The sequence below is a fragment of the Talpa occidentalis genome, unplaced genomic scaffold (genome assembly GCF_014898055.3).
Source record: "Talpa occidentalis isolate TD23 unplaced genomic scaffold, MPIMG_talOcc4v2.1 talOcc4.11, whole genome shotgun sequence".
NCBI lineage: Eukaryota > Metazoa > Chordata > Mammalia > Eulipotyphla > Talpidae > Talpa > Talpa occidentalis.
Window position 1 is genome coordinate 37392647 of NW_023601104.1, and position 24728 is coordinate 37417374.

At 50.9% G+C, this 24728-nt stretch overlaps 1 long non-coding RNA gene across 3 annotated transcripts in view; it reads right to left on the reverse strand.

Annotated features, from left to right (window-relative positions):
- LOC119238832 (uncharacterized) overlaps positions 1-24728 on the reverse strand; it is a 66262-nt gene that overhangs the window by 20380 nt on the left and 21154 nt on the right. For 2 of the 3 annotated variants that reach the window (XR_005123687.2, XR_005123688.1), the window contains exons 1-4: positions 16702-16898; positions 14814-14981; positions 13251-13339; positions 11572-11693 (exon numbers count right to left, since the gene is read on the reverse strand). This is a non-coding gene — a long non-coding RNA (uncharacterized LOC119238832). Of the gene's footprint in view, positions 1-11571; positions 11694-13250; positions 13340-14813; positions 14982-16701; positions 16899-24728 lie in introns of those variants that run through there. The other variant, XR_008549434.1, reaches the window with a different exon arrangement.

Below are 24728 nucleotides of genomic sequence, written 5' to 3' on the forward strand. Positions count from 1 at the left end.
TCCTGCTCCCTGAGTCCTCTGCCCTTCCCTTGGAAATTTCATCAAGCTCAGTCTAATGGAGATGCTGACTGTGGGCTCTAAGTCCCAAGGTTGCACACCCATCTCTGAGGGTGTTGATTAGCCTGATGCCCATCCATTGTCTCAGAGGTAGGCACCTCCAGAGCAGGGCTGTGGAGAGGGGCCTGAGCGAGAGCTTCTGCTTGATATAGTGCCAAGTCCATCCAGGGGTCTGAACACCATCCACCCCCTTGGTGCTCGTCCCTTCCAGAACGGCAGCTGGAAGCGTGGGGAGCTGCCCTGGCATTGTGGTCCCCTGGAGCACACAGTTTCATAGTACGGGGTCACTTACTAAGCCTTTGTGGCCTTATCTGTAAAATGGGGTGTGTAACAGTATACATAAGGTTGTTGTGAGGATAGGAAAAGATAAATATATGTAAATTGCTTAACATAATACTGGCACGGGGCAAATGCTCACCACTGTTAGCTATTATTATGGTTATTATTATTAATCCCATTGAGCAGTGTTTTTCAGCTTTAAAAAATTCCAGGTTCCCTTGTGATGAGCATACAAATCTCAAATGCCTGCCTTTAGTAATATAGGATTGAAAATGTCAGAGAAATAAAAGGTTGAGGCCCCAAAACAAATCAAAGCGCTAATTATATGAAATATGCTTTTCAAACTAAAAGTACCCCCTACATACAACTGAGGCTCTGGGGGTGGGAGGTGGAGGGAGGCAAGAACAGCTTGGATTGGTTTTATGGGGCTCTCAGGCCAACCCAAAAGAAGCCCGAAAGGGGCCTTGGAGGGAGAGCAGAGGAGGGTAGGAGCCCAGGGCTGCTGTCCTCTGGTGGAGGGGCCTCTCTTGCCCCTCATGTAGTGGCCTCTCTATCCCAGCCCAGCCTCCCAGCTCCACAGCAAGGACTTTGAGGGAAGAGAGGGAGCTCTTTGGAATTCAAATACCTAGGGACCCTGGGATCTCAGTGGTGCCCATTCTCATGCTAATACAGAAAGTCTGGGAAGGAGTAGCTTGAAGGGAAAATTGCCTTAGGAAACCCACCCCAAGCCTGGACCCTGGGAACTGGACTAGGGTCTCTGGGGTCCTTTCCAGTGTAGCCTCTTATTACTGGGTTCCAGCTCCATTGCGTAGAAATCCTGGCTAGTCCCCTGATGGGCTGGCTGGGTTTCCCAGCTAGACAACTTCCCCCCTACCCCCACTTCGCAGGCAAATTACAATCCATTTGACATAAACAACTGCTTTTATCCAACCCCTTTTGTCCCAAGGCTTCTTGTATCTTAGTGATCTCCTGTAACTTTCAAGAGCAGCCACTGAAAATGAGGCTCACAGAGGGTGACAGTTTGCCCCAGATCTCACAACTGTGGTGCCTCCATCCAAATTCAGGTGTGTTTATAACTGGAAATGTCGATGATTAATCACATGGTGTTTGCATGTGGCCTATGCTGTGCGTGTCTGTACAGATTCCTGTACTAGGTATGGTGTCCTTCCTCCCTGGCCCCTATCATTTACACCCAGGATTCAAGCTCCAAGGTTTTTTGGCTCCCCACTGGGCTCATGGTTCTGGTGTTGAGCCCCAAGGTGACACTGGGTATAACACAGGCCAAGATTCTGGGAGGTGCAGGTGTCTGAAAGGGACCCAGAACTGGCAGCTCAGCTCAGGGAGGGAGCCTCCTTCAGCGCTGAATTTGAGCAGGAACTCTCAGGGATCAGCATGGATTTTAGAAAGTTGATCTGCTGACTATTAATGGGGTGTGCTGTGGCCAGATTCTGGACCTAGACAACCCTTTCCTTCTGTTTTGCAACCATCCCAGGCCGGGTAGGTTCACCATCTGGATCTACCAGATAGCCTAGGAGCTAAGTATCTGCTGAAAACAGCAGGCAGACATGGTCAGATTAGCAAGATCAACTAGAATACCTTACTTGTAAAGATGAGCAGAAAGTTAGGTAAGAATAACGATTAGAGATAGTATGGTCTGATTAGCAGGAACTATGGAGCCCCCCCCAAGCAACAGCTCCTGGTCACTCCACACTATCTTGTACCAGATGATAACACACCCCCATGCATGTACATTCCCCCACGTACTTGCCATCTTCTCTGAAACTGGTTCTAAATAAATATGAGACCGCCCATAGACTGGGACTGCACTTCTTTAGTTGTAAGCCCCTGTAGGCCTCTCTCTACTTGGACTTTGAATTGTCTTTCCTTCATTCTGCGCCGCTCCCAACACTGCTGGGACACCCGGCCAGGGAGCTAACCCACACATGGCACAGCAGACCTCTCCTGTCTCACCTGCTTCTCCCCTCAATAGTAGATCTGTTCTGCTCCCCACTCCGTATCTGGTGAATCTTCTCATACCTCTGGCCTACACCCCAGCTCTTCTATGAAGAAAAAAAAAAGTATTTTGGAGCCCTTGGTGTCTTCACAGGTTTTAATGGTAAGCAGGGGCAATAAGCCAGCAGGGAGACAACAACTTGAGCCCCCTCCCCCAGGGTGACGCTGCCCTTTTAGCCCCCCTCCTAGGCCCAGGAGTGCACACTTGCACATGTTACACACCCATGCTCGGCTGTCCACAATCAGGCACTCGTGCCCCACACCCACGCGCCTCTTGCGTTAACATGATCAAGGCCACAGTGAGAGCCACAGAAGGTAGTGCCATGAAAAGCTTGATTAATTCATTTACCCTACACCTACTTAACTCAGTGAGTCCCTACTCACCCTTCAAGGCCCAATTCAGACCCTGCCTCCCCAGCAAAACCCTCCCTAACTCCTCCAAGTTAACTCCCTCATCTATGTTTCTTTTCCCCAAAACCGTGACTCCACTTAGGTGAAGCTGGGCCTCCCCCCCAGCCTGGGAAGTCCTTGATTCCTCTCCATTACTCCAACACCCAGCATGAGGTCTGGCATTCAGGATACCCCAGAAATGTCTGCAGAGTTAATGAGTGACTGAACAGGATGGTGGCCATTGAGGAAGACTGTGGTCTCCACTTTGTAGGCTCCCCAACAAAAAAGAAGTCACTTATACTGAAGCCGGAAGATAACAACTGGAATAATGACTCTTCTTGCCCATCTGTTTCACCTGCAGTTCTGGGTAAGCTTAGATTCCCCACATGCTGGCAGTGACACCCTCAAGCACACCCCTGAGCTGTTTCCCTTTGTGCCTCAGTGTCTGCTCAATGCCAAGGAAACACTGATCTCTTGACCCCCAAACAATTGTAGGCTCAAAGTACAGGGGTGTCAACCCCTCACCCAATCGGGGTTGTGAACCCACAGTCCCTGCCTTTCAGTTAGAAGGTTCTGGAGATGATCTGTGCAGAATGGAACCCCACTCTCTACCATGGGGACCTTGAGGCCACCTTACATTGGCTGTCCCTCTTTCTCTGCTTGCTGTCCTGTTCCCTGGCTCTAAAGCTTTCTGCTCCAAGTCCTGGTTTTAGGTTCTGTTTTGGAGAAAACTCTTCTCAAGACAGTGAGCTGCATAGTAGACATGTTTTGACTGCAACTTCCTCTCTCGCTGGGTTCTGACCCTGATTCCTGGGCCTTTCAGTCCAACAAAACCACACGTTGGCTTCCAAGGGTTCTCTGGGGTGTGTGTGAGACTCCACATAGGAGAGTTAGTCAGGGAATTATTTCCTGAAATTAACTCCACGGTTCCCAAGGGAGGGAGTGAATGGGGCCCGGGGATGCTGGCGTGGGGTGGGGAGAAGGAAGTTGTTGGGGGTTTGATGGGAAAGTCATTTTGCCTTAATTATATTGTGCACATTCAACCAACAACTACAAGAGCAAAGGCGGGGGGGTGGGGTGGGGAGAGGCAGAGTGGGAAAATGACTGGAATGAGCCAGGAGAGAGTAGGGAGGGCCTAAGGATTCAGTGGGGATGAAGGGTTGGGGTTAAGGGATCCCTTGGCCAGTCAAGCACACCCCAATCCATCTCTTGCCGATAGGACATAAGAAGGTGGTAGGCAGAGGGCTGGAACTGGACTCGGCTGAGTCAGCCGTTCACTAAGTGACAGGCATTGCATGAGGTGCTCTGTTGGAATCTACTCACTACGAGCTGCTATACATACATACATACACAGCCAGCTAGAACCCTGCAGCAGTGTGGGCAGGTACTATAGCTATCCTGATTTCCCATGAAGGAGCTGCACAGAGAAGCAAGGGACTTGCCCAACATCACACAAGGAATTAGCAGCCCCACCCACCTGGCTGGTAGTAAAGGGGAGAGGATTGATGCAGGCCCCTAGGAAGGGATGGAGCAGCAGTTTGGAGGATCTGCGATATTCATACAGACCCCATTCAGCAGCAAATCAACACCCCCAGTAATGAATGCACTGATGCGTTCATTCATTCCAACACTAAACCCAACACTGGGGCCTGTGTAAGTAAAAAGACAGAATCTGCCTTGTAAAATGAGAAACCTGGGCCACTGGTGCCAGGTGGAAGGAGGGAGAGCACAGAGAAAAGTAGAGCTATGAGGAAAGCCTCCTAGAGAGTGCTGGACTTAGGATGTGCTGCTTTCCTTCCATGAATCCAAGACGCCTAGTCCCTGCCCTGCTCCCTCCTTCCAGGGACTGATCAGAAGATCCAGGAGTTCCAAACCATAGTATGTGGACATCCAAGGGTGTGTTGGGAGGGGATTAAGATTCTGTTTGGAAGGCTCACGCTAGCATGAAGCCTAGAGAGTGAATTCAGTTTAACTCAGGAAGGAAAAGATGACTTTCTGGGGGATACTCCCAGGTCTCGCAGCTGGACCTGCCCAGTGTTCCTGGTGAGGGGCTCTTGGGAGACTTCCCTCCCCAAAGGAATGGACTAGACTCCCAGTTGGCAGGGCCAGTGTATGGGTTGGGCAGAGTTGGCCTTACTGATTCATGCTGGGCTGTGTCAGCCACAGCCACCTCAGAAGCCAGAGATCATGGGCAGCTCTGCTCCATCCTGGTCACTTGCCTGCCTGGTGGCCTCCAGGGGCCTGTGATTGACCACTGGAAGAGCCCCATCTGGGTCCCCAGCCTCCAGGCAAATCCCCAGCGTCCCTTTATCAGCATCTCCGATGGCATAAAATCCCTAATCCTCAGGAATCTGACAGCAATAATCTATAAAGGTGGTGCCAGCCATTATTCTGAAGGTAGACTTCCATCAGGGCTGAGTATCTGACCAGATTTGGGGGTATAGTCAGGGTCTGACCAGGATCAGGGCTCAGTGTGTGGCCATATTCAGAGTACAGCCTGGCACTGCTATCATAAGCCAATGTTTCCTGGAATTGACTCTCCTTGGAGCAAGTGACAGAGGCATGGAGACTGCCTGCTGGGAGCAATGGAAGGTGAGTCTTAAGAATCAAAGGTGAATTCCAGTCCTGGCTCATCACATGCTGACTCTCACCTGGGCCACATCTTGGCCTCTGCATCTTGAGTTTCCTACCTGTAAATGAGAAGGGCATGCACCTCACAGAGACAGAAGACCAGAGAAGAAATGCTTCTAGCTCTGAGTCTGGCGCCCAGTAGGTGCTCAGGAAATGCCAGCCTCTGCTATCCACACATCTACATATCAACGTTGCCATCACTGCACAGGAAGTTCTCACTTACCCTCATTCATAGGTCCTTGGAAGATGCTATGTTAATTGAAATGAAAGCAGATCCTTGAATAGTGCCTTACAATGTGGGCTAGGTTTTTTTTTTCCTCATGAACATTATAACAAAGTGAGTGGAATGTTTCCTAGGACCTGCTATACTGGTGCCTCAGGGTCAGAGAGTCAAAAATACTGGCCTCCTGCCTCACCACAGCCGAGAGAGCAGCTGGGTCCCAGAGACTTAGGATCAGGCAGGAAAGTTTGGGGTAAAGAAGGTTTGGGGAGGGCCTCCCTGGTGGTGCAAGGGGTTAAGCACCGCACTATGAAGCGATCAGCAGCCTCTGCAGCATGAGCTGGATCCCTGGCCAGCCAGAGAGAAACCACATGGCGCAGCAGACCTCTCCTGTTTTGCCCGCTGCTCCCTTCGGCAGTGTGTTTAGGTCAGTCTGCCTGTTCTGTTCCCCGCTTTGTCTCTGGTGAATCCTCTCACCCCCCTGCATCTCTGGCCTGTACCCCAGCTCTTGTATGCAAGATTTTTTTCTGACCACAGATTTTTCTGAGGCCTCAGGGGCTCTGCTTGGTGTTGCCTATGCTCCCTGGTGGGCACATCAACTGCGGCCCTTGCAGTCTCTATATTTGCAGTGAGAAGCACAAAGGATGGCAACTCACCAGGCTCCCACTCTGGCCTAGCCACTCTGCTGCCTGGATTCTACATGTTTCATTCTCTCTTCTCCCACAGTCCCTCCCATCACAAGTCTCCAGGATCCTGTCCTTTTTTTTTTTTTTTTTGGGCTTCCTCTTTCCTCCCCTCTTCTCTATCTGGAACTTTTTTGAAAGGACGGAATTTCAGCCACCAACCAACTCTCCCTGCCCTGTGCAACAAAGCTGGTATCTGTTTTCCGTTTTCCCAAGAGGGGAGAAGGAGAATATAAGAATTGGAATTGCAATGGGGGGATGAGTAGTGGGGATTAGACTACGGGGTTGGCAAAGGAAAGCTGTAAGGTATGGATGGGGTGGGATTGGGGTGCTCTTTTGGGACCTTGGACTCTGATTTGGGGTGGGATTTGAGAGGTGCTGTCAGAACAAAGGATGAATTCACTAATCTTGGATACCCACTTCCTGTTCTAGGAACCCAGTCTTTCAGAGAGGGATCATGGGTTCCAAGCCTCGCCACTGGGGGAAATCCCAGCCCTACATCCTCAAGGCTGAGTGATTATGGGTCACTTTACTTCTCTGTGCCCCAGTTTCCTTATCTGTAAAACGGGCTGCTGTGAAGAGTGAATACTGGACACTGGACACAGAAAACCTAGAACATGACAAGTTCTATATAATGGTTACCTATTATTGTTACCCTAGTAGACCCCAAACATTTCTGACAGCTCACTCCTACCAGTAAAATATTTAAGAATATCTCCAATATGCCAGTATGAACTCATTTGTAAATTATATGCATATATTTCTGTGCTAATATATTCTGTATTTTATAAATCATACACTAAATAGTAATGTTAAAGAGATAAGATTAAAAAACTAAATATAAGGAGAGGTTCTAATTCTCTCTTCCCACCCCACAGTAGATCCTTTTGTACCCCACTGGCATGCGGCAGCACACTTTGAAGACTGCCTCATGTACTAGCAGCCTTGGTAAATTGTAGTGATTTGGGCAGCAGCCTCTTCAGAATAGCTTCTGCCAGGGCCGATGAAAGAGAAGCTCCAGGGCCCCCACGTGGGAGCCAGGGTGTGCTAATGTGGGTGATTAAATCATTTGCAATAATCCATTTGGAACAGCAGCCGTGTCTAACACAGGGCGTGATGACTCCTCCACAAATAGAAAGGTGGCCAGGGAGGCAGTTGGTGGGACATATTCCAAGGGCATGGGGCAGGCACGTGCAAACTCACCCTTGCAACTCCCTGTCTTCTTACTGAAATTAACCTGCCAGGCTCTGTACCCGCCCAATGCAATGGATCAGCCAGCCCCTCCTGTGACTAAATGCACCTGTCCTCTTCTGCCTGAGTATGTTCTTCCTATTCCAGGAAGTCCTCGAAGATGGCTCCTTTCTCCTTAACCTCTGCTGGAACCAGCCCGCTCAGGTTTTAATATTCCTTCTTCTTTCCTTCTATTCCTCTCTCTCTTCTTTCATCTAATGATGCCTCTGCATCCCACGTGGCTCTCTGTTCTTCATATGCCATGTAAAGTGTACCTATTGTTTCTGCTCTCAGCATCAGTTCTCTCTTCTTCGGGAAAGCATAACCATCATTTCCTTTTGTGAAACTTCCCTCATCAGTTCAGTTGATGAAGTCTGGGTGGGGTTGACTGCTCCTCCATGGTTCTGAAAATGGGCACATGACCCAGGTGGAGCCTATCAGAGTCACATGACCAATTCCCAGGCCAATGAGTCCTGTTCTGGAACTTTGGCAGGAGTCATTGGGAAAGAGGTGCCCTCCACTGCAGTTGCTGGGCTGATAGGATGCAAACTGGGAACTGTGGAGCACTATTTGCCACCACAGGAGAAGGTGGCATGGAAAAAAGTATATGCATTCCTAGTGACCTCAGTTGATTCAACTATTCCTGAAATTTATTCCTTAATGTGAGCCAGTAAATTCCTTTTTTCATGGTTAGACCATTCTGCGGCTTTTTTTGGTAATCAAGTGTACCTGACGACTTTGACAAAACATTCACTACCTCCCATGATTTCTGTAATATTCTCCCAACTGGCCACCCCCTCCCACCCTGGCCTACTCCATCCTACTCTCCACACTGCAGCAGGGCCATCACCCGTGTCCTTACTGTGACCTATGAGGCCCTCAGTGACCCGCCTCCCCTTACCAACCTGACTTCCCCTCCTGTGCTCCCTTCCCTTTCTGTTGCAGCCACACTGGCCTCCTTGCTGCTCCTCAACAAATGCTTAGCGCACCCCTGCCTCTGGGCCTTTTCATTTGCTGTTCTTTCTGCTTGTCACAGCCCAAAGACCTAGACAATTTTTTTTTTTAAGACCCAGACAATTCTTAAGGCTTATGCCATGAATGCTTCTCTTTCCCATCTCAAATGGCACCTTTCCTGGTTAGCCAGTAAAAAATAGGAACCTCCCTACCCCCCCACCCCTCCATCACTCTCTATTTCCTTCTCTTGCTTTATTTTTCCATAGCGCTTGTATTTACTTGTTATTCATTTTTTGTTCATTCCTGCCAGCTAGGTCCTAAGAGCAGCTCATTGCTTTGTTTCCCAAAGCATCCAGGCCTAGAACTGAGTCTGACACACAGCAGGTGCTCAGCAAACTATTGGTTGAACGATGTGCTTTTTGATAACTGTCCCTTGTGGCTGTCTCCGCTGGCCCAGACCTCCGGGCTAAGAGCTCTCTCTTCCTCTCCTTCCTCTCTCCTTCCCTCCCCGCCACTACTCAACCCATCAGGCTCACGTTGGTCTGCTTCCACCCTGCATTCTCTTTCAAATGCCTATCACATTGGTAATTACCTGTTGGTTATGGGGAGGTCTAACCTGCCCATCACCTAGCCTCTGCCTGATACATCCTAGGTACTCAATACATTTGTTGAGGTACTAAACGGCGCTGGTCAAGGCAGCCCGTTCTAAGATATCCAAGTCAGTTTTGAAAGAGCAGGCAGTATGTTTGCCTAATTACCAGTTTCACTGTGGACACCCTTGGAAGATGCCTCTTTCCTAATTAAAACAGCAGGTAGATTGCAGGCTCTGGGCAGCATCCTGCGCCTCTCCTGGTAGGAGCCAGAGGCAGGCAAAGGTGTTTCATTAGGGAAGAGGTGGGGGAGGGGGGCAATTAGTTATCCGCTACATCCTAGAAGAGTTACTTGGCAGCTTGCAATTTAGATGCCCAATGAAAAGGCACATATCAGCATGAAATAATCGACTTTCTGAACTGTCTCCCCATCTCTGGGTCCAGGCCTCACTTGGCCACTCTTCCACTAACTCTCCTGCACCATAAACTCCAGCTGAGGCAGCTCAGCTGAGCACCTGCTCAGGTGATCTTTGGCCTCCCACTCTCTGTGGGTAGGGAGGTGGTAGCTCCTGGAACCATGTGGAACCCCACCGTCTCCTTGGAACGGAAAGTGCCTTTGCCCAGGTCAGCTAAGCACAAGGTCTTGGGGCTTATTTGGCTGGTTGGAGTTGTTGGCTATGAATCAGCCGACTTATTGCATTCCTGATATATAGCTGTTTAGCAACCATCCTAGGTTGGGTAGGTTAACTGTCAGTTCTAATGATTTGAAAGAGAATTTTGGAGCCCTTGGCATCATTTTCACAGGTTTTAATGGTAAGCAGGAGAAACAAGCCACAGGGAAACAGTAACTTGAGCCCAGTAACAGTAACCACCCCCAGGGTGATGTCACATTTTTGTCCGCTCCCTCCTAGGCACAGGTGTGCACACTTGCACATCCGAACACACACCTGTGCTCAGGTGTTCACAATCAGGGACACATGCCCCATACCCATGTGCTCTCTGTTAACAAGATCAAGTCCTCAGGTGATAGCCACAGAGGCCAAATGCGTAAAAGGCCTGATCAACTTAATTTACCCTACAATATCCTCCCTCTTTATTCTTTGTAACAGAACCCCAGCTTTATTTCAGATAGCAAGATGCTCAGTTTAAAGATTAAATTTCTTGGGCCTCCCCGGTGGCGCAGCGGTTGAGCGCTGGGCTGCGAAGCTGCCCACAGCCTCCGCAGCACCCGTTCGATCCCCGGCCGCCGGGGCGAGGGTCCCACATAGCGCGCAGACCTCTCCTGCCGCCCGCTGCTCCCCTCAGCAGTGTATTTCGTCAGTCTGCCTATTCTGTTCCCTGCTCTGACTCTGGTGAATTCTCTCATCCTCCCGCGCTTCTGACTGTACCCAGTGCTTGTATAAATAAATAAATAAATCTTTAAAAAAAAATATAAAGATTAAATTTCTCAGTCTCCCTTACAACTAGAGGTCACCAAGGGTGTATAAACAGAATTTGTAGGGTAGACTTAGGGCAATATCTTTTAAAAGGAAGATAGACAGATGACACACAGATTTTTGCACTATCCTCATGCCTGCTTCTTGCCTGGAATGTGGATGTGATGGTTGGGCTCAGTCAGCCATTTTGGCTCCTTAAGGATGAATACTATATGCTAATGATGATGAGTCAAAGACAGAAGGAGCCCAGATCCCTGATAATCATGGAGTTTTCCACACCACCTTGGACTGCTTAAACCTAGACTTCTCTTTTGAGAATAAATCTTTAGGACACTGTAGTTGAATTCCTATTATCAGCAGCTGAATACAAATCCTAACCAATGTACTGATTCCTTTGGGAATGTGATACAGGATGGCACCCCATTTCACGGGTGCATACACTTGGCATGAGCACAGGTGTATGCTGGGCCCCAAGGTCCCAGGACCACAGGACCTCAGAACTCCAGGACCCCAGAATCCTAGGACCCCGGAACCCCAGGTGTCCAGGACCCCAGGACCAGCTGTGCACACAATTTCATATAATTTCAGTGAGAGAGAGGCTGTCACATGCTCTAAGGAGCGCAGCCATCTTTAGTCCCTCACCCCAGGCTGTAGTCACCGTGGCTACACTGTGGGCTTACTGTTTCTGGTCACTTGGAGTGCAAACCCATGACCTCACATCTAGAATCTGTTTTATTGGCAGCCTTTTTCTTCTAGTTTTGTTAGATCAAATATCTGCATCATGAAGCTACAGCCTCATTAAGTCCTAGGGGACACTAGACTCACACAGACTGGTTTATCAGCAATAGAGAGAATAAAATCTGGGTTGGCAGGGCACCTGTAGTCAAGAGGTACTCTGAATCTCAAGGGGGAAGGTGGCCTGGGTGTCCTGGAAGAGAAACCCCAGACCTGGAAGGCCAAAGGTTTCGAGAAGGAAAGATGCAGAGGGGACAGAGGCCATCTGAAGTCAGAGGCTAAGGTAGCACTTAATGCTAGGGGGATCTTGGCCTCTGTGTCCATAGGGGACTGAGCAGGGGGGTCACCCTTACCTGAAAATACAGGGATCACAGTCAGATTGGCTCTTCGTGGGAGGCTGAGGAGTGTGAATTCAGGATATTTTTGCCCTGACAACATCAAGGAGAACCTCGCCCTTGGGCATGGCCAGTGGGACCTGGGAGCAGAGACAAGTAGGCAATTTCAAAGACTGAGAGCTAGAAGCCTCTATGCACCCCACCTTGCACTGGGTTCCTCTCTGTGTGACTCTGAAGACCCTGACCTAACTGGTCCCAATTCTTTTCCCGGCTGGCTGGCTGTCAGTGCCTCCAGGAAGGGGAAGCCACTGAGACACCCCGAACTTTACCTTCTGGCCTGGCTCTGCCACCAGTTTCCTTACATGCATTTCTTCCACTCTTTTCTCCCCCACAAAGACCCCCATGTGCTGGGGCTCTCAAAGAATTAAGGAACGTTGCATTCAAGGTCAGCTAATTGATGTCATTCCTTTCAGCCTCGGGTAGAAATCTGCTCCAGCGCAACCTCAGTCACTTCAGAGGGCCCCTGCGTCCCATGGTTAACTGCTCTGAAAAGTCTTCTTTCACCTGTCCTTCTTCCCTTCTCCACACCCACCCCCTCCAGCTCATGGGTGACGGAGGTCAGGGAGACACAAACAACCCACAGTTTCCAATTAATTTTTAATTGCAACTAGAAATTCTTAATTGCAGCTGAAATGCTAGCACTGGTGGAGGCGTGATGGTGAGGATGGGGGAGGGGGTGACCTAGTTAAGAATGCTTGGCCCCTGCTGGACTGGGCACTGAGCAGGCAGAGGAGGGGGCCAGAGGGCAGCTCGAGCCTGGCTGAGCGCTCTGGCCAGTTACTCCAGGCACGTCATAGCAGAGGAGTTCTGCCTCTTGCCCTGGGCCTGCCCTTCGCTGGCCAGAGGTCTGGGCTTTGGATTGTCCTCTGGGGAGGGCTACCTGAGAAGTCCCATTTGTCAGTGTCTCTTTATGGCCTAGAGGGGCCTAACAGGGCAGTGCAGCTGGTTCCACTCAGCCAATCAGAGCCCAGAGGTGGCACTGTGGGCGCTTTCTAGGGTGGGAAGCCTGTGGGGCCTCACAGGAGAGCAGGGCTGTTTCCGGTGGGGGAGGGGGGCTAGGTTCCCACAGATGTGGCAGAGGTGACCAAGCACCCCTGGCTGTATTCCACTGTGAGGGTGGAGGTGGGGCAAGTTGGAAGTGGGGTGACCAGCTAGTGCCAGCAAGGCATGGGGCAGGTGCTCTATCGATTCAGGCAGACGGGTAAAGCACAGTCCTGGATCCTTCAGTGGCTTTTTTTAGGCTTTTAAATGCTCTTTCTACACTAATTATAGGCAAGGACCAAGGCTGGCAAGGCAGGGAGGCCGGGGGGCCAGGAGGCTGGCAGCCTTCCCAGCCCCCCGTGAATTTGTATGCTTTGCTCTTTGGGCTCTCCCTGGCGTCGTTTCGTGGTCCTGGGTCTCTGCAGTCACTTGTCCTTTTGCAGCTGCTCTGCAGTAGCAGTTCGTGGCTGCCCTTACAGCCTCTGCCTCCAGGCTCACGTTTGTCCACTTACACACGCCCACACCATGCTCCAGGTGTCCACAGTCAGGCGTGAGTACCCCGAGCCCCGCTCCCACTGCCTCCTGCATTAGCACAATCAAGGCTTAGGTGATAGTCAAAGAGGCCAGTGGCGTAAAAGCCTGACCAGTTTACTTACCCTACACCAACTGTGCTGGTTTGCCTGAGACTGAGAGGCTTCCTGCGATGTTTGACTTCTGATGCCAAACCAGGAAAACTGCAGAAGAGCTGAGAAGAGTTGGTCACATTAGTTGGAAGCAATTAACGCCTTTGACACCACTGGTTTGGGGGAGTGATGAGCTGCCTTGAGCTTCCTGCCTTGAGCACCTACTAACTACAAAAAGGTGGGGGGGGGCTCCCTTTCTTTCCTCCCTCTGGCCTCTTGACCTCAAGGACCAACACTGGGACCCACCAGTGTTCTGTCAGTGCCACAAATACCCAAGGCTAGACTCACTTGTGCATGATGCCAACCATCTATACCTCACCCACCTCTTGGCAAGTGAGATGGAAGTGTGCTCTGGCCTCTTGCTCAGAGGTGGGGGGAATAAGGCATATACCATGCCTGAGCCTCAGTTTCCCCAGGAGTGGCCTGGGCCAGGTAGGAGTGTTGCTGGGATGAGACCCTCCAGGCCAGGAGGGCCTCAGGGGTGGACAGCGTGGTCCTTTGCGGCCTGACCTGTAGGAGGCGCTCTCAGAGTGTGGCAAGCACACTAGGCCCGCGCATGGGGCGGGGCGTCCGAGGAAGGCGCGGTGCCGGCAGTTGGCCTGCCCCTCGGCTTGCCCGCCCCTTCCCGGGCTGCATTTGCAAACTCTTGAGAGGAAGCAGCTGGTTCTCCACAGGCACTATTACTTGAGACCTGACAGCTAATGACAACAGAAAGCCTGCAAGTTGGCTCTCCTGGCAGCCTACTTGGGGCTGCCAGGCAGGGATGGGGGCTGGCAGGGGCTGGTTGCTCTGGGGGCAGAGAGAGGGGCTGAACCAGGGGTGGCAGCAGGGGCAGAGGCAGGGACTTGGGGAGGAGGGTTGAAGAAGATAGACTTTTGGAGTGTCCTGTGACAAGCTCAGCCTTGTACCTCAATCCCTGTTCTTATTCATTCATTCATCAGAGGCTTACTGATCAGCTGCTGGGCACTGGGGGACAGAGGGAAGGAAATAGGCCAAAGCCAGAATACCTGCCCCCAGACCCACTATTATCGAGGTGAAAGTTTCTCCTGACATGTGGTTGCCAGACTACCCCTGGCCTGCCTGCCTCCCTGGCAGGCCCCCCACTCTCCACCTCCAGTTCGGGTTTGCAGTAAGGCAGAGTCAGCTGCTAGGGCTTAAGCCCGAGGAGGGGGACAGGACCTGCCTATCCCTTGATGCCATTCTCTCAAACTCCCTGACTGAACAAGTCCTAATGTGACTGAAGCGGTTTTGCCTTCAGCAGTAGCCCTCACCCCCACAGCTTACCCAGCACCACAAATCCTTCTGGGATTGCTCAGGACCCATACTCTATACTATCAAAGCCACCTGCCACAGTCCCTTCCCTTCAAACTCTCCTGCGTCTCAAGGGTTAATGAGGGGTCCTCAGCCATGCCTCCCTAACAGCCCTCCATGCTTCCAAACTTTCCTCTCCAGGGGCTTTGGTTCTCACAACAGCACTATTTGACCACTGAACCCCAATGAAATGCCGGGTGCCCATTGGCACTTCACACAGCTTACCTGATTCCTGCTCCTTAGCACCCTAGGTACTATCACATCCCCGTTTGATAGGTGAGGACTCTGAGGTGCAGGCAGTTTCCCTGGTTTGTCTGTGATCATCCAGCAAGGGGCAGATGCTTGCACACAAGCCAGGAGGCTGGCTGCTCCAAAGGTCCACGCGGCGCCCTCCTGAGAGGCAAGAAGAGAACAATGGGCCAAGGTTCATGAGAGGTGAGGAGGAAAGCACACCAGCTCCTTGTGCTCCTGGGGCAGGTCGCTGTGGACAGGGCGCCCAGCCACGGGAGGGAACAGATCCCTGGCCATGACCTGCTCCCAGGATGGACCCCGCCCTGCCCCTGCGCTCAGGGAAGGCTGAGAGGAAGATGTGTGGACCTTTACTTCCAGGACCTATGGCTTGCTCAGAGATGAGAAGCAAGTGCATGGTCAGGGAGAGGAGCAGTATGACGAAGGCCTGGGGTTGACTGGTGGGGTGCTATTGGGGAGGATGCTAAGAAGGAGTTGAGCTTGGTGCTGAGGACCCACAGAGGTGGCTGAGGCAAAGGGAGAGGCTGGCAGTTATGCCACTGAGTAGGCAGAGAGAAGACCTCTGAGTTGTGAGAGTCTGGGAGTAGGTGGGAAGGGCCTTCACAGACTGTGTAGTCCAGCCTGCCTGCCCCCCACCTCCTACACTGGAATGCAACCCTCCTAGAGGATCAGGGGGCAGGAAACATTGATGTTTCCCATCATCAGGAGGAAACCGTGAAAGAATAGGTCCTCAAGAGGTCTAGAAAGAATGGAGGATGAGTAACCCACCCCTGATCACCTGCTCCTGCCCCTGGCAGGTTAGCCTTTCCCTATACCACCACCAGGAGGGATCTCCCCCGATTTCTATCTCACCAAGTCCCCCTTATATTAGCTGGACCTTTGTCTGTGATTCCAGCTGCTCCAGCTTCTACTTCTTCCAAGAATTTTCCTAAAATTGACCCTACCAGCTGACCTCTCACTTCCTGAGTGTGTTCTGATGAAATTAATTGGATTGTGTGCAATCCAGGTTCCTTCCGCTGTCCTCCACAGGCCTGCTGCTTCCCCCCATGCTGTGCTCTGAGCTCCCAAAGGAGGCAGGCCTGTGATAAGGTGTCCTCCTCCACTCCCCACCCCACCCCAGCAAGTTCTCGTGTACAGGGGAAGCTGAGGAAGGTTCCCTCACCCCATCCTGGCTGCCCTTGTCACCTACACGACAGAGATTACTTCTGCGCCTGGAATCTAACAACCAGGTTTAGGCATGAGATTAGGATCCCCTCATCCCAATGACTTCATCTACCTCTAGGCCAGCCTCTTCCTTGATGGATTATCACAGGGTCAGATGTAATTATTAGAGCAGAGCCTTTAACACACCCCTACCGGGGCTCACCCAGCTGCTCTTGCGTGCCTCCAGGGACAGGCTGCTCACTACCTGTAGCATCCTGCCTGATTCTTTAGGGCAGCAGTGCCTGGTGCCAGAAGTCCCTGTCATCAGGCCAAAAACTGGGTGGGCAGAAAAAATTCTGGGCAACTCATTGTCAGCCACCTGGGCCTGGGACCAACCTTGATGCTTCATTCTGGCTGCTGATTCTTTTATCTGGGCTGCATGGCCTGCCCGTCCTCCTTCCCTCTGTGTGGATTTTCTTCTCTTCCTGCTCCCTCTCCTCCCCCTGCTTCCTTGTATCTAAGGATTGCATGAGTCACTTCACTTTGAGCTGCCAGATGTCGGATGCAGTTGGGCTCGGAGTGGAAGCCAATTTTTTCCTTTTACTCAAAGAGAGCTGGGAGCTGATGAAAGCCCCTCCTGCACTATCACCCTGGATTTTTCAGGAAGGTGGGGACAATTGTGCCAGCTAGCACCACTTCTCCGAGGTTCTGGCCAGCCCACCTTCCACTTCCAGCTTGGGAAGGCTCCTGCTGATACTGGGCATAAGGCCAGACCAGTTCTGTGCCATACAGGGCTCCTCAAAGTCAGCCGCCATCAGCTACTCGGAGCTTTGTCTGAGAGGCGCCCAGGGCCCAGGGCCAATCCTCACTCCACGCATGGAGTTTTCAATGGGAGCCTCCTGTATATCCAGCTCCATGCTGGTGCTATGGGAGAGACAGAAAAGAAAAAAAAAATCAATCAAGAAGGCCCTTGCCTTCAAGGAACTGGCAGTCTGTTGAGGGAGACAAAACTCATATACACAGTGGTTCATGTTTTCAGCCTGGATAGTTCTTCTTCTTCCACACATGATTTCATTCAACTCTCACAACCCAACCGCTTGGCTTGGGCATTATTATGCTTTCAGTTCAGACAGGAAAGGGGGCTGTGAGAGGTGAAATGACATGGCAAAGGTCACATGGGGGGCGGTGGTGGAGCTGAGCTCTGCCCCACCTCCCCTGGGCTTGGCCTTTCTAGCTGTGGCCAAGTTGGTGAGATGGGAGGGACAGTTTTCAGGGAGGGCCCCTGCCCCCTCTCCACCAGCTGCCACCCGGTTCTGCTCCTTTACCATGAGAAGCAATTCTAGAGGTGCTTGGCAGGCCATATTGTATGTGGAGGAGTTTGGGGGGGCACTTTCTTAGTTTGGGTTCCCTTGAAAGCAAAACTTGAGAGCAGTACTTGGGTGCAGGTGGTGGGTGGTGTGCTTGGGAGGGAATCTCTGGAAGCAGGAGGGAGGGAGTGGGCAGTAGGAGAGCAAAGGTGGAAAAGCTGATATCTGAGCATCAGCAGAGAAGCCAAGATGGGGATGGGGTGGATCTCTGTTCTCCTGAGACTTCTGAACTATTTGCCTAAAAGATAGAAGCTGGAGCAGTGACCCCCAAGCTTGTATCCCCCCATGGTCAGGGTTATTCCTGGGAATGTCTAATCCTTGGCCCCCCCTGGATCACACTAATCCAGGAACCCAGAAGACATCTGCACCAGGAAGGAAGTGGAGAGACTGGCAGCAGATGCTTGAGGTAGACGCCGAAGCTTGAATAGAACTGTCCTCCTCTAAGAGTGACTGAGCCAGAGGTGCCTCTGTTCCAGCGACTAGGTGCGCTTGATTTTGGACACTGCTGCTGCCTCAGTGGCCCAGAGAGTAAGTTTTATGGAGCTGTTGCTCACAGGTGGTTAGTTTGGGTGCCCTGGAATGTGGTAGAAAGAGAAGAAAAGAAAGACTTAGCAGGAAGAGAAAGGACCAGATAGCTACACACTCCTAATTCATTTTGCTCACCGTCTGCCTGTCCTCAGCTTCCAGTACAGGGCATGCTGTGGCGGAGCTGCCTGGGGAAGCTGCACTGACAGAAGTTGTGTGAGGTGACATCTTGGTCTATGCTTTCAGCTGCCAAAGTTGACTGTGGTTCCCTGCGCTTACCTCAGACTGCCTGCTCTTTAGGGGGATGAGAAATGAGGGGAGCACCACCCCTTCTGCATCTCTAACTGCCCAGGGCCTCTGGATTTTCTCTTCCTCATTCTGCCCTTCCTCTTGCTTGACTACTTATCTCTGGAATGAAGTGGTTTGAGGCTGCCAAATGTCTGGGGGGCAAAAATCCTGTGTAAGAAAGCCACATTCCCTCCATAAACTGGTATTGTGTTTTTGATTGTCTCCCATAAAGGAAGGGATGTATCTTCCAGTTTATGCTTACGACTATGTAGTTGGAAAAAAATAATCAGTCTATCTGCTGGGCCAATGGGCTGATGCTCAGGGCTGGAGGTTCTTCTGTTGTGTGCAGGCAACCAGGGGGAGCCACGGCCCTGGCTGGCTGTGGGCCTGGCACAGGCTGGCACAGGAAGGGACTTCTTGTCTCTGCTTGGCTCCAAGCCAAATGAGCTTCGGAAGACAGGGTTGGCTGAGAGAATGTGGCCAGTCCTCCAGGCAGTGGGGAGGTTTGCAAGGAGACAGAGGTAGCTCAGCCTGACCAGCACTCCCCACCACTCCAGTCCAGCCTCTGATGGGGGCAGCAGAGAACTCTCCCCTACCAGCTTCAAGTGTTGCCACCTCTCACATGAAGCCCTCCTGACTGTGCCAGGTAGTCAGAACTTCTTGATCTTTTATTTTGCTGGAATCTCCATCCAGATTGCTTTTTGTCTGCTACAGAGCCAGCTGGAGTTATGGTTGCCTGGTAGTTTAGATCAGAGCTCCCCCATCTGAACATTCCAGTTCGAATCTTAGCTTGTCCTTACCTCACTGTCAGACCTTGGGCCTTTTACAGTCTCAGTATCCTCAACTGTCAAGTATGGGCTATTTTAAGGATTGAATTAGGCCACCTAATTGGAAACTATAAACCACCTTCCCCCCACCTTTCCTTTTATTTTTCTCCATTGTTCTTACCACCACCTCACATCCTCTCATGAAAGTTGCCCATGGATCTGGGTGCTGTTGGGGTAGGGTCTGGTCAGTCTTGTCATCCCAGGGACCCCAATGTTCTACCACATAACGGGCCTTCTGAGTGGCCAGAATCTTACTGTGAGAGGCCACAGAACTGATACCTTCAGCCTCTGATGATAGTTTTAATCTAAACTGTCCTGGGAAGAGCTGTGCTGTGGGACATGCAACCTCCATAGAGATGAGCCTTGGTGAACCAGGCCCAGGTCTCTGTGCCAGCTCACGCCAGTCTCACACTAGCCTAGGCTATCTGCTGTTAACTTGCCAGTGCTCTGAGGACAAGGTAGAGAAGGCAGGCCAGGATTTTCAGTGTCTAGCAGACATGGCTTGATTTCTGGAAAGTGACCTTGGGTTAAACCTGAATTTCTTGAGCCTCACTGTGGACATCTGTACAATGGGCATAGGTGGAGGCGGTGATAGGAAGGGAGGTCTTGGGTAGAATGCACCCTCCCGGGAAGCCCTGTGACTCACCATGAGTCCCAGCAGCCACCCCTCACATGCCTCTTCCTTTCCTCGAACCTTTTCTGACCTTTTATTTTGTCTGATTTTCATGCTGGTTTTGTGAAAAAGCCACCAGGAGTAATTATGCTCATCTTAGAGATGAAGAAACTGAGGCCAAGAGGCACAAACCTACCTGGAGTCTCTCCAGCGAACTAAGGTAAGGCAGACCAGGTCACCTGCCTGCCAGGCCAGCCCTGGTAGCAGTTCTGAGGGCCTGATGGGCTGATTCTATCTCCAGCTCCCTCCTAGCCCCAGGGGGTGGGCCTGTAGTCTCCTCCCTCTGCATTTTAATTGCTTAGAAACAGAGCTGAAGGTGGTGAGAACAGCTCAGCGGCTGCTGGTCTCATGACTGGAGGCTTTTGTTTGTTCACAGAATCATATTTTTACACTCGGCTTCTGCTAATTTATGCCACAGACTGAGCACTCCCTTGTTGAAGATTGAGTTTTGGGGAGCAGGGAGGCAATTCCTGGGTTTATTTTGTCATCTTGGAGCCTATCAGAGCCAAGCAGAGGATAAATTAACAACAACAAAAAAGTAATAATAGCCAGGCTCTGTGTTGATTTGCTGGTGGTTCCCTCCTCCTATAGGCCTGTTTTGCTCCCTCAGTGCATCCACCGAGGGAAGCTTCGCTAGGAAAATTAAACGGTTCTTCATTTAAGATGGAGTAATCAGCCTGAGCTGGTTGCTGATCATCACCTATGGGGGCTCATCCTGGCTGAACTCCCAGGAGAGGGGAGGTGGGAAAGCCTCAGAGCAAACCCCCAAAACACACACACACACACACACACACACACACACACACACACACACCCCTTACTATATCTTCTGTGTGAAATGATGAAGTTCAGACACAAAGTGGCAACATTCTGTAGGGGAGTAGGAGCAATCAGGGAGGGCTTCTTGGAGGAAAGGGCCTGGAGATTTCTGAATGGGAAGAGGGATCTGAGTCTGACCTATAATGAGCCAAAGGTAGGGTTGATTACAGCACTGCTATGAAGAAAGGAAAGGGGGAGGAGGTCAGTAAGCATTTTGGAGACCCATTTTGGAAGACTTTATTATTGCCAAATCTCTCTTTGGTTAAGCTCTGCCCCTGGAAGTAATGTTTGGGGCAAAACCACTTTGCATCTGCTGGATCAAATGAGAGGGTATGAGAGGAGACCCCCCCCCCAGCTCCTGAAAGCCCCAGCAGCATAAAAGAATTGAGCCAAGAAGAGCCTAAATAAGGTCTGTGAAAGTCAAACTTACACATACCAGGTCATGAGAATAGAGAGAGGGGCATGTGGAGAGGGAAACAACCCTGTGTCTAGTGCTGGCACACAGTAGGTACTCAACATCTGTTAGTTCTAGTACTTTTGCCGCTTGAGTCACCTATAGCTACACTTTGGGTCACTACAGCGCCCACCAGGCTCACTCTCTGGTGGACACAAACCTATGGGTTGCATTAATGCATGCACCACCCTCCTACCCACTGGTCTCTATCCATTACCTATCTGTCCCTTGACTGATCTACCTACCCTCCGGCCCGCTTATCCACCATCAGTTTTCCTACATACAGCTGCCTACACAATGGAAAGGCTGACAGTGCAGCACCGCCCAGAATCTCCTCACCAGAGACCTAGCTGGTTGCCTGGAGGGTTCTCAAGGTGGCACTGGCCTGTGAGGGGCCCAAGGACTGGTCGCTGGCCTTGGAGCCACAGCAATCAGCTTTGGTGAGCTGAGTGCTATGGAGATTCATCTTTTTGTGACATATATTTACCAAACTCATGGGGACTGATATTTATATATACACCCTGATGCCAATTTATTAATTTATAATAAGAAATGCTACTCAAGTGGAGCGGATGTTTGCCTTGGCAGAACAGAGTCTCTCCCAGTAGGCAAGCTACATGGGAAGTCAAATTATCATGAAAAATGTTGGGTTTGTAATTCACAATGAGAAATAGAATTTCCAAGGGGTCTGGGTACTGTGAACTCCCCAGTCTGTTTTCTCTGCCTATAAGCAAGTTACAAGGAAAGATAATTAGAAGACCCTTCAGCAAACTGAACTCAGAGGGGTGAGGTCCCCAAGGGAGCGGGTGGTGAGATGCGCTATATGACCTGATGAATCTGCCCTGCTGTGGCACCTGATTTGTCTCACATGGGCTCTGCCCCAGGGGCCAGCAAACTGTGACCCCTAACTGCCCATTTTTGTATAGTCTGTGTGATAAGAATCATTTTTACATAGGAAAAAAATTAAAAAATAAGAATATTTCTCGACACATGGAAATTCTATGAACATCAAACTTCAGCCCCCAAATAAAGTTTAATGGAAGACATTCTGCTCATTTATTACTTTTTATGATCTGTGGCTGCCTCTGTGTTATAACCACAGCACTGAGGAGGTACAACAGGACTGTGTAACCTGCGAAGCCTAAAGTATTTATATCTGGTCCTTTGTAGAAAAGTCTGTGGAATCCTGCTCCAGGTCAACCCCTCAGCTCCTGCCCTTTATGTCTTTACTGACTCATTGTTACCTCTGGCCCGGTTGACCTAAACGGATCAAAGGTCACCAGATCTTGGAAGCTGCCCATGTTGGCCACTAACTGATATTCAGGCAACCTCTTGGTCCTGCACACCCCATAACCATTGTGAAAGGAAATTACTAGCCTAGACTCCAGCAGATGCATCAGCACCCCCATGCAGACACTTGTTTTCATCTTTTCATTCTCCTGTTACCAATTCACCTCCAGCCTCCCACCTACTGTCCCTTCATTTGCCAAATAGCTTTGTTTGTTCTCGCCGCTGGAGGCACCAGTTCTCTATCTCTTAAACATCCATCCACCCATACATCCACTTAACCTCTGGTCTAATCAGGAAGGGTGTGGGGTGCTGTGTGTAGGGGATGTAGGGGTGGGAGCTTGTGGCGGGAGAAGTGACTTTACAAGATAACAAACTCCCAGTTATGTTTGGGACTTTAATCAGAGGTTAAAGATGGTGAGATGGTCACAGTCCCTGCAGACCAGGGTTCAGGGAGGTACCCTGGGTGGAGCTGCCTGTCTCCAGGGGGTATTTTCTCTGATTGAGAATCAACAGCTCAACTGTAACCCTCTGACCCTCCTCTACTTTGAGACTGTGAAGTATCGTCTGTCTGGAGTTCTTAAGAGGCAGCTGTGTGGGAGAGAGAGATAAAAAAAAAAAAAAAAAAAAGAAAAGAGAAGGCGAGGGAGGGACAGGGAGAAAAAGCATGGAGACAGAACGGAAGGAGCCAGAGAGGGAGGGAGGAGGAGGAGGAGGGAGTCATGCCCTGCGGGAAGCACTCAGATGGTAGTGGCTTGGGGCCCATTGATTCATTCCTACTGGCTCCTTTGTCCTGGCCTCTGTAGAGTGGGCAGGCTTGTCTGGAGTGCACAGGGGCAGTGTGGGCACAGCTGGGGGCTCAGGGAGTCATCACCCCAGGCACTGCCTCCCATGGTCCTCTTGTTCAGCTGGGTTTCGCTCCCCGCTAAGGGTTTAGGGAGGCTTTATGCTGGATTCAGCCTGAGCTTCAGGGACACTCAGGGTAGTAGGCCCCTTTGAGACAGGAGAGGTGGGGGGAGGTGGGCTCTGCAGTGGGCAATGCCTGTCCACAGACCCAGAGGCAGCTCCATACTGATCCGGCTGGCTCCAGTTCGTCTCAGACATCAGACCCCGGGTGGCATAGTGCAGAGGTGTCGGGTGGAGTGGGAACTGAACCCCATTGTCTTGAGACCCCAGCAGTGTGTTGCTCCAGACTGCCAGGACAAAACACACCCAACCCTGGCTCAGCAAGGCCTCCAGAGGCCATGAGAAGAGGCCATAATTAAACAAACAAGCAGAGAACAATCTTTACAAGATGTTAACTTGAAGGTACAATTATTGCCTTTCCGGCTACTGGCTTAGTTGAAGCACCTGACTTTTCATTTTATGGGTGGAGAAGCCAAGGCCTTGGTTACAAAGAGCTCAGTGGCATGGCCAGGATGGACCCCAGGTCTCCTGACCTGGAGAGCAGCACTGCCATCTCAGTAGGGTGGCAGTGTAACCTAACAGTTAAGACTTGGACTTTGATGTAAAAGAGACGACTTCAATCCCCACTTCCTTCTCTGGACAGTGAGAGCCCCAAACTCCTTTATAAAGTGGGGTTGCTAAAGGAGAACTGAGCCATAGGCTGCTTTGAAGAATAAAAGAGGTGTTCCTTGTACAGTGCCTGGCTCCAGAGGTGGCCAATGTGGGTTTATTTTTTAAGTCTCGACTATGTTGGACACTGGGGTTAGAGACATAAGCAAATCCCTCTCTGCAAGGAGACCCCAGTTCAGTGGGGAAAGGTATGGACTCACCCATAGGAGGATCAGGACAAGTGCAGGCTAAGATGTGGGTGCAGTGTCATGATGAGAGGAAGGTGCAAGTTGCAGGTGCTGAACCCTGATGACAAAGCAGCTGTTTGTCAGGTGGTCAAGAGGAGTGGGGAATGTTCCAGGCAGAAGGCATGGGACAGGCAAAGATGGAGAGGTGGGAGATGCTTCCAGACATGAGGCTACTTGCTGGGGTTCTCCCTGCCAATTAAGGGTACTCAGTTGGCCTCCCACAGCCCTGGGCTCCTCACCACCCTCCCTCCAGTGTGAGCTCTGGGAAAGCAAGGTGGCTTAATATTTGCTGAAGTCAAACAGCATTTTGCTTCAGCAAATTTTCTGAAGGAAAAAATCATTCTGTAATAAGGCCCTAAGTTAAACAGACTTGGTGTTTGGAATGATCTGGCTATACTCTTTGCCAGGAGGGGGAAGTGGATTATGAGGATGAAGGGGAATAGCCCAAGTATGAGAAGCCTCCTTCACAGTCTCCCCCTCCAGAAGGCCTCCCAGCCTTCAGCCTCATAGGCACACACCTAGACACCCTCCCCTTACAGACCGTGCCAGCTGTTTAGTCACCTCTGAATGCTCAGCACCAAGGTCCCAGTCTCACACATATGTGCACATTCTAGGTGTTTCTTCAGGCCTTTGGTGCTTCTGACAACATCCCAGGTGCTAGGGAACAGAAAGATTAGGGGACCTTGTGGCAAGCATTGCCCCAGCC